Source organism: Chiloscyllium plagiosum, unplaced genomic scaffold (assembly GCF_037043375.1).
Source record: "Chiloscyllium plagiosum isolate Xiang-an unplaced genomic scaffold, Cpla_swu_hap1 HiC_scaffold_29, whole genome shotgun sequence".
Lineage (NCBI taxonomy): Eukaryota > Metazoa > Chordata > Chondrichthyes > Orectolobiformes > Hemiscylliidae > Chiloscyllium > Chiloscyllium plagiosum.
This window is the reverse complement of record NW_028270167.1, coordinates 93,831,593-93,845,485: the sequence shown is the minus strand read 5'-3', so window position 1 is coordinate 93,845,485 and position 13,893 is coordinate 93,831,593.

The window sequence follows — 13,893 nt, the reverse complement described above, 5'->3', positions numbered from 1 at the left end:
GGTAGCACCTTGAAGCACAAACGCTGGCGATTTAAACACATTTTTATAGCCATGCAAGAAGTGCGACATCGACGATGATAGTAATGACGAATATGAATCCCTGTAGCAAGGCTGTGCCTCAGGAAAACTGCCACAGTTGTTACCCAGTTCCATAGGTCCCATTTTGGTTTTTAGTTGAGCCGTACTGCGGTAGCGCATTGGATATGCCAGGCTGGCTTACTGATGTCCTCACTGGGGTTAGGTATGTAAGTGCAGCAATCGGAAACGATGAGGGTGCATGCCCCCACTTTCTCGAACAGCAGATAATCCTGGATCATCCAGTTTTGCAGGGTCACATTGGGGATGCCAACAGTTTTGGCATTCAGCTGGTCGTTGGTTACCTCCTCCAAGGTGGAGGCCAGCTGATGAGTTTTTATTTAGAACGAGTGGTTGCATATTTGGGTGAAAGGATAGAGAGAACCAGGTCAAGATTGGTGAGGCTTCGCTTCCTGTGATATGGTGGCGTCGTAGAGGGACAGACTGGAAATGATATGCAAATGGCACTGCACCACATATGCAACATAACAGCTCCTGGGTCAGGATAATGATGGGTAGGCTTTGTGGCCAAAAATAGTGTAGGTACCATTATGGATTCTCAAGTGGTCGGTCTGGAAGTCTCTCTAGGTTTTCGTGCAGGTGGTGTTTTGGCTAGTAATATTGAGGACGTGAAGGATCAATAAACTGTCTTCTGCTGCGGACCAACTTGCTGCGGGGTGAGGAGCAACTAGTTCGTGCACTGGCGCCAGCCGGCATTCCATCTGATTGGATGGCTGTTTTGGAGGCTGATAGATTACAGGGGTGTGCGCTGTCTGAAGGGGTGAAATCCTGCAAAGTGCGCGGGAGAACTTCCGAGAACTGAGCATTTCTAGTCCTACAAAGAACGGGGCAGTACTGTATCTGATCATACAAACTGAGACAGGCCAAGTGCGGAGCATCAGAGTGGAGAAGCAGTTAGGCAATAGCGATAACAACTTAATAATTTTCGATATTCAGTTCAAAGTATATAAACATCACTCAATGATTAATATTGCATCTGGAAAATGAACGATGTTATGGGTCTAAAATCTAAATTGAAGCACGTTGATAAGAAACAATGCATGAGAAATGGGATAATATCGTTGAAATATAGGTGGATAGTGTGCATGCTTACTGCAGCCCATCAGAAATAAATTTGAGGCATCAAAATGGTAGGAATCTGGATGACTAAGTATACTGATGAGAAAATAAGGAAGAAAATGAATGACATGTTATGCATGCCACGATAATAATAGCTGTCAGAATCAGGAAGAGAATCTTAAACGCAACAGAGAGGATAATACTTGAATATGGATTCGCAAATGATAAGGTGGTTTGTGGAATAGTGAGTAATGAGGATGACACTGATCATCTTCGAATGAATATTCGTATGTTGGCAGAATCGGCAGACACCTGGCAGATAAATTGCAATAAATAGGTACAGGTGACGATGCTTTTTGATAGACAGAACAGAGAGACAATACAGACTGAATGATACAACTTCGCTGGACGTATAGTAGCAGAGAGACTTCAGGGTTAATGTGCTTGCATTTCAGACGGTTGCCAGGGAAGTTGAAACATCATAGAATATCATGAAATCGCTACAATTTGGAAACAGGGTTTTCAGCCCCACTCGTCCGCAATGACCCTCGGAACACAAATCCCCCCATACCCATTCCCATTACTCCATTATCTTATATTTACTCCTGAGTAATGCACCTAATCTAAACATCCCTGAACACTTTAGCATGGCTAATTCACCTAATCTTTAGATTGTGAGAGGAAACCGGGGTACATGGAGGGAACCCACGTTGACAGGAGGGGAATGTGCCAACTCCACACAGACAGTCGCCCAAGGCTGGAATCGAACCTGGGTACCTGGTGCTGTGAGGCACTGTGAAACAGTTATTGAAAAAGGAATAGAATACTATGATTTTTACACAGAGGCGTGGAAGATAAAAGCAATGCAGCGGTGCCAGACCTAGAAACACTATCTGGAAGACGCATTTGGAGTTTTATATTCAGCTGTGGGCAGTTTCAGTATGGAACATTTTAATGCCCAGGAGAGAGTGAAAGGGAGTTTTACAAGAATTATGGAGGAATTCTGAATCCAATGAAAGGATAGTGTGATTAGTCATTTTCTCCTTAAGCAAAGAACATTAAAAAGTGACCTATTTGGAATGCTTCAACCTACGACAAATTTTGACAGTGTAAAGAGTGATATCGTTTTCCAATTATAATTAGTAACTTGCTGATAACAATATGAAGTCTGTCAGCAAGAGCCAGTTGATGAGAAACATACAACATAGAACATCGAAGAATACAGCGCAGTACAGGCCCTTTGGCCCTCGATGTTGCGCCGATCCAACCCCACCTCGCCTACACTAGCCCACTATCCTCCATATGCCTATCCAATGCCCGCTTAAATGCCCATAAAGAGGGAGAGTTCACCACTGCTACTGGCAGGGCATTCCATGAACCCACGACTCGCTGAGTAAAGAACCTACCCCTAACATCTATCCTATACCTACCACCCCTCAATTTAAAGCTATGCCTCCTCGTAATAGCAAAGCTATGCCTCCTCGTTTTTACACAATGAGTTATCAGAATTTGGAATGCACTACCTGGGAAAGTGGTGGAGATAAATTGCACCAGGGAGCATCAGGTGAACTTGAATGACCGTAAATGTTACAAAATATATAGGGTTATATGGCGATCAGAAATGCACTGTCCGGCAGGGTAGTTGAGAATGCAAATCACAAAACCTTTTAAAAAGTATTTCAGATGAAGACTTGAAATGTCACAAAGTTCACAATTATCGGCCTTGTGCATGAAAGTGGGGCAAGTGTCGACTTACACATTTTGTTTTGAGAATGAAGTTTTGTGTAGCCCAAGGGCTACATTTGTAGTCAGTATTTCTTGACAGTTTAGTAGATTTGGGTGGAAGGACCTCGTCTGACCTACTTACTTCTGTAATACCATGACAGTTATTGTGAGGGTGATTGAGGTAGAAACCCTTTAAACATTTAAGAAGCATTTAGATGTGACTTGAGATACCAAGGTAAACAATATCCACTTGGAAAAATGGTAAGTTAATACCAGATAGTAGAGATGGCTTTGTTAAGAGCAGGTCGTGTCTGACAACTTAATTGAGTTTTCAGCTGAAGCAATGGCGGCAATGGACAGGGATAAAATTGGTGGAATATGGGATGAGAATACTTCAGTATTTGCTCTCGACTGGTGCAACCTCATTGTTTCAAGAGGCTTTTTCTACACCGTGCACACCCACGAGATGTCAACCAACCAGGAAACAATCAGAGAACCGCTCTATAAAACCTATTTCTGTCAAAGCTAATTTTCGTAATCGTCCATAGTGCTGGGACAGCTGCAAACAACCGTCCACTTGGAGACCCTGAAGACTTCAGGATTCAAAATCGAGTTCAATAATATCAAAGTGCTAATGCTCCATTCCTTGGTAGAACAACACTACGCACCCTATCATGAAATGGGTTACAGTCATTGGTACCAACTCATTGCTACCAACTCAGAGAGCTTATTGTAACCAGTACAGCTTGTCTTCTTGCCTGGCTTAACATCAAAATTGCCTTGGCCGACCTGTCGTTTGATTTCGCTCTCTCTCTCTCTCTCGGCTCCCTCACTATTTATCTGATCGCTCATTTTCCCACCCACCAGGCCCGCATCCGACGACGCATCAGCAGCAGAAATTCCTCATTTTCCAAGCTGCTTCCAGTTCTGAAGAAGCATCACTGCACTCAAAAAGTTAACTCTGTTGTCTCTCTAGAGGTGTTGACATACCTAAAGTGTTTCTTCAGCATTTTGCTCTAACTCCATATGCCAAAGGCAAGTGTCTTTGGCTGAGACCCCCTTAAACTTTGAATAACATTTGAATCCCTCTCTCAGATTTAATATTAACAACTTATCCAACATTCTATAGTCCATAGTGCTGGTACATCTGCAAAGCCTTCCTCTTGGAGACTCACGTCTTCAGGATTCAAAATCAAGTTCAGTAATCTCCAACGCCATGGATTTCAATGTAGATATGAAATTCAATGCAGATAAATGACTCACTTTGGGAATTCACTTTGGGAAGAATAACAGGAAGGCAGAATACTGGTTCAATGGAAATATTCCTGGTAGTATGGATGTGCAAAAGGATCTTGGTGTCCAAATACATAGATCTCTGAAAATTGCCACCCAGGTTGATAGCGCTGTTAAGAGGCATACTGTGTGTTAGATTGTTAGAGGGATTGAGTTCCAGAGCCATGATGTAATGCTGCAACTTTACAAAATGCTATTGTGGCCTCATTTGGAACATTGTGTACAGTTTTGGTCGCCCCATTCCAGAAAGTACATGGAGGCATTGAAAAAGGTGCAGAGGAGATTTGCCAGGATGTTGCTTGGGCTGGAGGGAAGGTTTTATGAGAGAAGGCTGAGGAACTTGGTTCTGTTCTCTTTCGAGAGAAGAAGGCTAAGAGTGGATTTAAAAGAGACATACAAGATGCTCAGAGGATGAGATAGGATGGACAGTGACAGTCTTTTTCTTAGGATGATAGTGTCAGCTTTTTCGAGGGGCCATAGCTGCAAATTGAAGGGGGATATATTGAAGACAGACGCAGACGCAGGTATTGACTCAGAATGTGATTAGGGCATGGAATTCCCGGCCTGCCAATGCAGCAAACTCAGTGACATTAGGTGCATTTAAACAGTTCTTGGATAAGCATGTGGATGATGATGGGATAGTGTAGGGGGATTGGCTTAGATTTGCTTACAGGTTGATGCAACATCGAGGGCCAAAATCCCTGTTCTACACTGTATTTTTCTATGTTCTATATTCTATTCCCTTCCATTTGTGGAATTGAGTTGCGAACACCTCCCACCTTTTGTTTGTAAATGCATTTTCTAATGTCTCCCCAGAATTATCTGGTGCGAAATCTCAGACCATGCTCCCTAGTTCTAGAATCACCAACATGTGGAGATGTTCTATCTCTAAATTCCCAGTCTTTTCCGTATTATATCTTGAAACTTTACAGCACATCTATCACAACATAACTTTTCAAATTCGCAGGGAAAGGATAAAATTTCGATATGCTTTCCTGAAATAGCTTGATCCCTGAAGTTTAAGAAACATCGTCATAAGTCTATGTTATACTCCTTCCGAGATATCTGAACGTCACAACATTGAGGAAGTATTCAGATGTGCACTTACAATGCCAAGACTGTCGGCCAATAGATGAGAGCACGGGATTTGAATAGTTAGATGGCTAGTTTTGACTGATACGTGTATATTGTACTCCCTGCAAGTTCGATATGTCCTTCCCAAGGTGTGCTGACCACATCTAATCACTGTACTCCAAGCGGCAACTACCCAGGGTTTTGTTTATGCAGCACAGAAGGAGACATTTCTGCTGACGAGACGAGTAGAGACAACCAGGTTCGACCTCATTGGGATTATTGAAAAATGGTGACAGGATGATCCGGACTGGCAGTTAAATATATAAGGATATTCAACATTCTGAAAGGATAGACAAGAAGAAACAAGGGGGAGTTGCTTTATTGATGAAGGATATGATCAAGGTTGTATTGAGATTTGATATTGACATGAGGGACAAAAATGGTTGATCTGTCTGCATGGACATAAAAAAAAGCAAGGTACTCCTACACCTTGATAGGAATAATTTACAGAATCCTGAAGAGTACGTATGAAGTAAGGCAGGACATAAATCAGGCTTGTGAGAAAGGCGCAATGGCCGTTATGAGCGACTTAAATAGAGGTATTGATTGGATTAATTAACGTGGTTAGGGGAGCCTCGAAGGCCTGTTCAGAGTGTAAGGTGCTATTTCTGAAAGCAACATGTCACGGAGCCAACGAGAGAATTGGCACTTTTTGATTTGATATTATGAAACGATGAAATATTGGTAAATGAACTTGTCGTTTACAATCCACTTGGAGGGAGTGACCTCGTCATACTCGAGTGAAGACAGACTTCTATATGAGAGTTTTAGTGTTGGTAAAAGGCAGTTATGCAGGTCTAAGGCAGGAGTTGGTCGGAGTAGCTTGGGGAAAAAATGAAGCTCTGGAAGAGCTGAAGGACAGTGGCAAATGCTGAGGGAGGTGCTAAATATAATCGCAATTGAAGTACATGAATTGTAAAATAGTTCAAAATCATCCAGGAAGTCAATGAGAGCATAAACACTAAACATTTCATGCTGTGAAGGTTAGTGAAGCTCTGGAGCAGTGGGAGTATTCTAAACGTCAGCAAAGATTCACTCAGAGCAGAATCAATCGAGCTAAGAGAAGCTAAGTTAGCAGAAAACATAAGCACTGATACCAAAAGCCTCTATAAGCGTATAAACAGGAAGTGAATAGTGGAAGCAAATATTGGACCTTCAGATATCATTACTAATGATCAACTCAGAAATGAGTTTCCTCGCTTGAGGAAGGATGTGGTGGTATTGGATGCCGTTCAGAGGAGGTTCATCCGGTTATTTCCCAGGAATGGAAGGGCTGTGAAACGATGAGGGTTTAAATATCTCGGGCTTGTACTCCATCAGTTCAGAATAAATTGAGCCGATTTGATTGGGGTATTTAAAATACTAAAGGGCATTTATAAGCTGGATATGTTGATCAGATTTTCCGCCTTGTGATAGAGTCTCGAAAATGAGGTCATAGAGATAGCTTTAGAAGAGGCACCTTCAACACTGAGATGTGGAGAAACTAATTTTTCAGGGGTTTGTTAATATGGAACTTACTGCCCCAGAGTTAAGTGGAGACAGAATCAATCACCAGATTCAAGAAAGAAATAGTTGTGTTTCTGATTAAATGTGTCACAAAGGGCTATTGGCATTTGGTAGGATAGTGGAGGTGAGGTCAGGATAAGATCAGCCTTGAAAATATTAAATGGAGAGCGAGCAGAGGAATGGCAGGGGAATGAATTCCATACTCCCGCTTCTAACTACAATGTTCCTTTGTTCGTATTGCAGTTAAGCCAACTGACAATCATTCACTGTATGTACCCAGCTTCGTTTGCAATTGATGAGCTGGACATGAAACTAAAGTATTTAGTTTCAGAGAATAACTCATAACCAGCAGGGGGTTATTCTCCTGCTAAGCAGTTAAAAATGCATCAGCTTTGAATACTTTTCCAGGTGGTGAGATTTGACTTTCATCAAGGGTGTAAACCTCTCCCAGAGGTCGAAGAGCTTCTGGTGTTGCATTGGCTTCGAATATTCACCTGTCATAATTAATTTACTTAACCTGTCTAGAATTGATATAGGTTTGCCCTGGTTCTCTCCTTTCCCTCTGTGCCTTGAGGCATTCACTGACAAGGAATTATATTTTGCACTGTTTCCAGCACCGAAAAACTCTTCTGAGAGAGAAGGATATAATTTATGTGCTTCACCTGTTAACCTACTTTGCATCAGGTTATATTTGCAGTCATTGGATTTCAAATGACGTAGACATACCATTTTTTTTCTCAAATTGCAATGATTTCCCACAAGGCCCTCACTATTCTGGGAATCAACATACAAATTAAATATTTTGTCAATTTGTGTGAAAGTCCATTCAACTAATAAGCCCAGAAGTGAAGGATTGGGGGTAGAGATTTGAAGACTCTGCTGACAGGACACCAGGCCCGAACAGCCACGATCGTCCACAATCCTCAGTAAAGTACTGTAGCGTTACCCCTCAGAGGGAGAAACTTTGAAAATGAAAGTCCCGTTATTCCAGAAAATTGTCATTGAGTTGCACATTGAGTGCACAAATTGTCTCAATTCACTGATCAATTGGACTTCGTTCGACACAGAGAGCAGACCAGATGCCTGTTACCGCAAAGAATTATTTAAAGACCTGTAGCTGCACCTAAGTCTTCATGGGCCGTCAAAATATAAGTATTAAAATGAAAACACGAACTCCTCGATAAAGACCAGCGTATGTATGCGAGGCAGGAATTGCTCATGTGCGTCAGTGACTGTCTGTGGGAGAGAGTGAGTGGGTCTTTCTGCATGTGTGATAGTGCACGCATGTGACGACATTTGTGTGTGAGAGCGAGACAGAATGAGAGAGACTGCGTGTGTGACTTTGAGTTAGTGTATTTGATGCAATGAGAATGTTTGAAAAAGTTTGTGTGAGAGTATGTGTGAAAACATGTGCATATGTGTGTGTGTGAGACAGTGGTTCTGAGAAAGAGGGCTTGCATTTTTGTGTGTCTGAAATGAGATTATCTTCTTCAAATGCAAAATAAATAACTACTCACTATCACGTATAAAGTCTTTGCAGTCAATTAAACAAGTATTGCCAACTTTCTCTGAGGATTTAGCACAGTCCTTCTATTTTGCTAATTAGAACCTGGACCAGTACAAACATGGATTAGCACATGAATCAATCCAATTTGTCTTCTGCAGTTACTGTACAGATAAATATAAGGCTATCTGGTCCAGCATAAGTTTACCGTTCACCATGTATACCAAATCATGATGATGAACCAGCAACCCAACTGCAAGCAAAAATAGGCCAAATCAGAACACAGGAAACAATTCAAGAGAATAACGGAAGTTATAGATAGTGGCGTGGTGGGGAAATTGTAGAGAGTAGTGTTTCAACGTGAGAGAGCCCTTATGCTACCATATTGTCAACGTTGTTGCTTTGAATGGTGCTGCATAAGAAGTCTGTGATCAGAACAGGTGGGTGACCTCGTTAAGAAGGCATATGGTATACTTGCCTTTGTTAATAAGAGCGCGAAAGTGATGCTGCAGCTGTATTCAACGGTAGCTATGTCACAGATGATGTAATGTATGCAGGAGTGAAATACACGTTATTATGAAGTGGAGGTTGTCCCCCTAACTCCGAACTAAAACATTCGTAATGTTTGGAACAATTTTCCTGTAGAATCCACTCAATTGTAAAACTCGAAGTACTTCCTTCTTTGAGGATGGTTTTGGGAATTCCTCGATGGCCTTCACCTTCATGTTCCTCAGTGTTATCACCCACTTCCGTTGCTGTGCCCAAAGAATGCCATTTCCACCTTCACAATTCCTCGTTTTGCAAGTTTATGATCAACGTCCCCTGCCATAGTTTTTCAAAGAACTCTACCAAATTTTCCATGTGATATTTCCACGAATGGCTAAATATCACTAAGTCAGCACAATTGGTCAACTCTACAACAGGTCTGTTCACAATACTTTGAAAAGTAGCTGTTGCAGTTTTAATTTCAAAGGGCATTACTTTAAATTAACATAGCCCGTTTGGGATCACAAAAGCAGAATCATCTTTTGTTCTCTCTGACTTTGACCCTAATCACAAAAGAAGTCTAACTTTGTGATGTCATGTCCAGATTTCTCCACACAAATCGTCAGTTTGGGAATTGATTGTGAGTCAGATTTAGTCATAGCGTTGATCTACAGATAGTCATTCCAGAATAGTTCAGTAACTTCAAATTTCGTAAGCAGGTTTGGCAAACTGCATTTGCTTTAATTCATCTGAATGAACTTCCACTTCCTTCTGAAGCTGCGTTTATTTCAAAAGATTGAACCAGTATGGATGTTGTTTTATCCCTTTGTCAGCCTCATCGACTATGGCCATATTCCTCCCTCTTCCATTTCTGTATAGATGCCCATAGCACGGTAACAAAAATCATTCAATATAGTTCTCTTCTCCTGGGACAGATAGAGCTCTACCCTATCCAATTCCCTAAGGACTTCTTCATCCTTCAACCTTTTTCTGTGGCACATCAAAATCCAAATCATCACGACTTGATTACTCACATTGAGTGCAGGAAACAATACCTGCTTCCCTGATTCCTTTTCCCTACCATCGTAAATACCACCATGCTCAAACAATATTCTTGAAAGTCTCTTTTCGTTTTTGTGTATCTTTACCAGATAATTCATCTGAGCTAAATTCTTCTCAATCTGATAGGGATAATTAAATCTTGCTCTGAAAGAATCTCCTACCACTGCTAACAGCACAAATTATTTATCTTCATCGTCAAACATACGGATTTTAGATTTGTTCTCTGCTTCGTGCTTCATTCGGTGCTGTGCCACCGTCCAATGTTGTCTCGCAAATTCATCGACTCTGTTGAATCTTTCTCTCACCTCAGAAATGTAATCCAACCTTAAGCTATCTGACTTCGGACCTGCCAACTTTTCCATAATTAATTTTAAATGCCCTCTTGCTTCTGTCTGAATGCCAATTCGAGTGGTGTAAACGGAGTCTCTTCATGTGAAGCATCCCTAACAGTAAATCATATAAATAGGATCATTTGCGTAATCCTGGCAGTAAGTGCTCAAGTGAGCTTTAGGGCCTGCTGCCATCTTTACAATACTCCCTGAGATTCAGGATGGTGCACACTTGACGTAAAGTGACTGATGCCTGAACTGTCCATAACCTCCTTGAATAATTCGGCAGTAAAGTTGAACCTTTAGTGTGACTGAATCTTCCTATGTAAAGCAAGCAGCTCCGCCACAATCTTTATGCCCTGACATTTCATCATGGAATTGTCCCTGGAAACCTAGTAGACACACCCATTACAATTAGGAAATATTGGTTCCCGCATTTGTTTTTAGTTTGTGGACGTGCATAATATATTATAACCCGTCTAAAGATTATTGACATGTGGGAATTGACATCAAAGGCTATGATTTTATTTCTACCTATGGCTTTCTTGGTACATAATGAAGGTACAGAAAAATTCAACGGCGTCTTTGCACAATCCAAAACAATAAAATGCTTCTATTTCTGGGCCTGAATCTTCTTTAATCCTAGATGACTAACGACATTTAATTCGCAATACTTCCTCTCTTCATTCTATCAGCAACAAAATCTGGACATACTCAGTGGGTACTGTCAGGTACCTTCATCTTAAAGAAAGAAGACAATTTGGCATTTGTGGCATATAACGGACTATACCAATCTAAAGACATACCATCTTGCATGAAAATTGATTCAGTCACAATTTAAAGACTTGCCAAGGAAGTTGTTTCTGGATTACTCGGTTGTCTGGTGTGCATGGACGACCTGATGATCATTAATCACACAAGCAAAGAACATTTTCAACATCTATCAGAATTGCTTGATTGACCTGTCGAGGCAGGTGTGTAAATTTGCAAGTCACTTTCCTGGGCCATATCAATTTGTTGAACATTCCTTCTCTTTCTTCGGATTATATTCCCTTACTCCTTACCCCCTCCCTCAGACTATCTTCTGCATCTAAGCTGACTTAGGAGTCAACAGTTCTGAGGAAGCGTCAGTCGACACGAAATGTAAGACGTGATTTCTCTCCACAAATGCTGCCAGATCTGCTGAGCCTTTCCAGCAATATCTGTGCTTCTTGTTTCTGATTCACAGCATCCACAGTTTTTTAAATCGATGTTTATTCCATAATACCATTGTCATCAATATTACTGATGCCTGCTTCATATCCCAGACTTATAAAGTACATTAAGCCTCCTCTTTGATATGAATATATTTACAATCAGCCTGCCTTCACAATTTGTGTGGATGGGTGGAATTATTTCGCAATTTCACAAACCTATATTTAAACTCTGTCTCCAGGCCTGTCAAGTTCTGTTCATTCCAGCAATTTGTCCTCTGCGTCAGCAATTTTCACAACTGTGCAAGACAATTGCAACCACACAAAACACTCTCCATATGCACACACAGAAACAGACACTCAATTGAAAACCTGAATCTACTTCAATGACATCAACTCATTCAGTATCTCTACCTCATGCAGCATGCTGCCTCAGTGGTGAGCATTGCTGCCTCACAGCTCAAGGGACCAGACTCTATTCCAGCCTCGGGAGACTGTCTGTGTGGTGTTTGCACATTCTCCCTGTGTTTGTATAGGATTCCTCTATGTGCTCCAATCTCCTACCACAACACAAAGATGTGCAGATCAGATTAATTTCCAATAGTGTTCAGGGATGTGTAGGTGAGGTGCTTTAGGGGAAATGTAGATAAATGGGGTCGGGAAATGGGTTTGAGTGGAATACCCTCCAGACGGTCGTTTTGGGCCAAATGACCTGTTTCCACAGTGCAGGGATTCGACGGAGGTTCGAGGCAATAAAACATTTCAAATGAACTTCAGTTCCAAGAAGCACATTTTGCAAACAATACAGCCTATTCGACTTTTGAAATAAGTACAATTAACACAAATGACCCCAACACATCATATTGTAAGTTGAATGCCCAGTCCGTCAATCTAATATATATTGAGTAATATCATCCAAAAAACAGACATTCTCCAACAAGTGCATGAGGTTCAACTCCAGACTATCCCCCAATCTGTAATGATTCACCGAACAGGAGAGGTTCTTCAATGATACAAACTATTCAACAAAGAAACTGAAATTGAACCACCTTCACATCTACCTGACATGATTCTGTGATGCATAAATTCCAAAAATGGGTTAATGTTCAACAGACATATGGCCGTCAACGAACCCAGTCCTCCGAACAGCTTGTGCAAATCCAGACGTTATAAATAGTGCAGGCATGTCATCTAATGCAGAGATCAAACGTCCAATTGCTTTAGACCTGACAGCAGAAACCTGAATCAATCCCATTGTCTAAAGTGTTGTTCAGGGTGACTTGCATACTGACCAAGTCTGCACCAGTGCATTGTTGGGGAAAGATGACAATTACTTGACAAAGAACGTGACAAGATCAGTTGGTCCAATTGTTTCACATTAGTAACATGATAGGAGGTCTCAGCAAAACTGATGTGACGTACCATCCTCTCAACTCTGCACAATTTCTGCAGAACTTGCTAAAAGGAACAAATTCTGTTCCATTTGACTCATATGGATGAGCGAGATCAGGAAATGCACATACTATGGCTAACTACCCCTGACCTGGAGTAAGCTATTGAATAATCACAACATCTAAGAATCCAAATACATCTGAAATCAATCGCAGCGAGCGGGAAATCTCAGGACTGTCAAAGCAGGAATCATACAAGATTGTTATGCTTGATAGGGATTACAATTATCACACCTTGCCAATTCAGGTGTTCCTCAGCCCAATGTGCTCAGTCCAAACATACCAAGTGATGCATTACATCTTAATAAATGTGGAATTATCATATTTGTCCATCTCGACCAATGATGTTCAAAGGTTGTACGATATTAGTGACATCTCAGAACCCAAATCAACCATGTCCGCGTGCTTAATGAGCTGCACAACTTCCAGATTAGAAGTTATCATTTTCAAATAAATTTCACACCACAAAAGTGTCAGAAAATAATTAATTCCAACTAAGCCAATAATGGTCTATATACTATTGATAATATTCATCCCACTATGTCATCCCACTATGTTGATTCTGACAGATAACTGTGACCGAGAAATACATTGATTTTCATGTTTATATGTGTAGGTGATACGTATACATTATCACACACGAGAAATGAATAATTTAATTCTCAATGAGTAATTCAAAACCTATTATTCTTTACAATCATCTACACACATGTCTGGCTTCCGAAGCTGCTTCAAAGACCATTTCAGAATCAACCGGATTGTTTATATCTCTTCAATTACATGTAGACCACGCCCGGTAAGACAGGCAAATTTCCTTCGAAGAAGTATGTTCGTAAACTAGATGTTATTTTCAGCTGTTTAAATGGTTACATTATATCCATCAAACCAGTTTAATCATAATCAAATCTAAACCTAATTGAAGATTTTATTGAATTCAATTTGACGCTTTCCAAACTTACTTCAGATTTCCTTTTTCATTTTGGATGAAGTATTAGATGGGATAAATACCATTTGTACCCGAAAGTGTCAACACAAGTGCATAAGGTGGTAAAGAA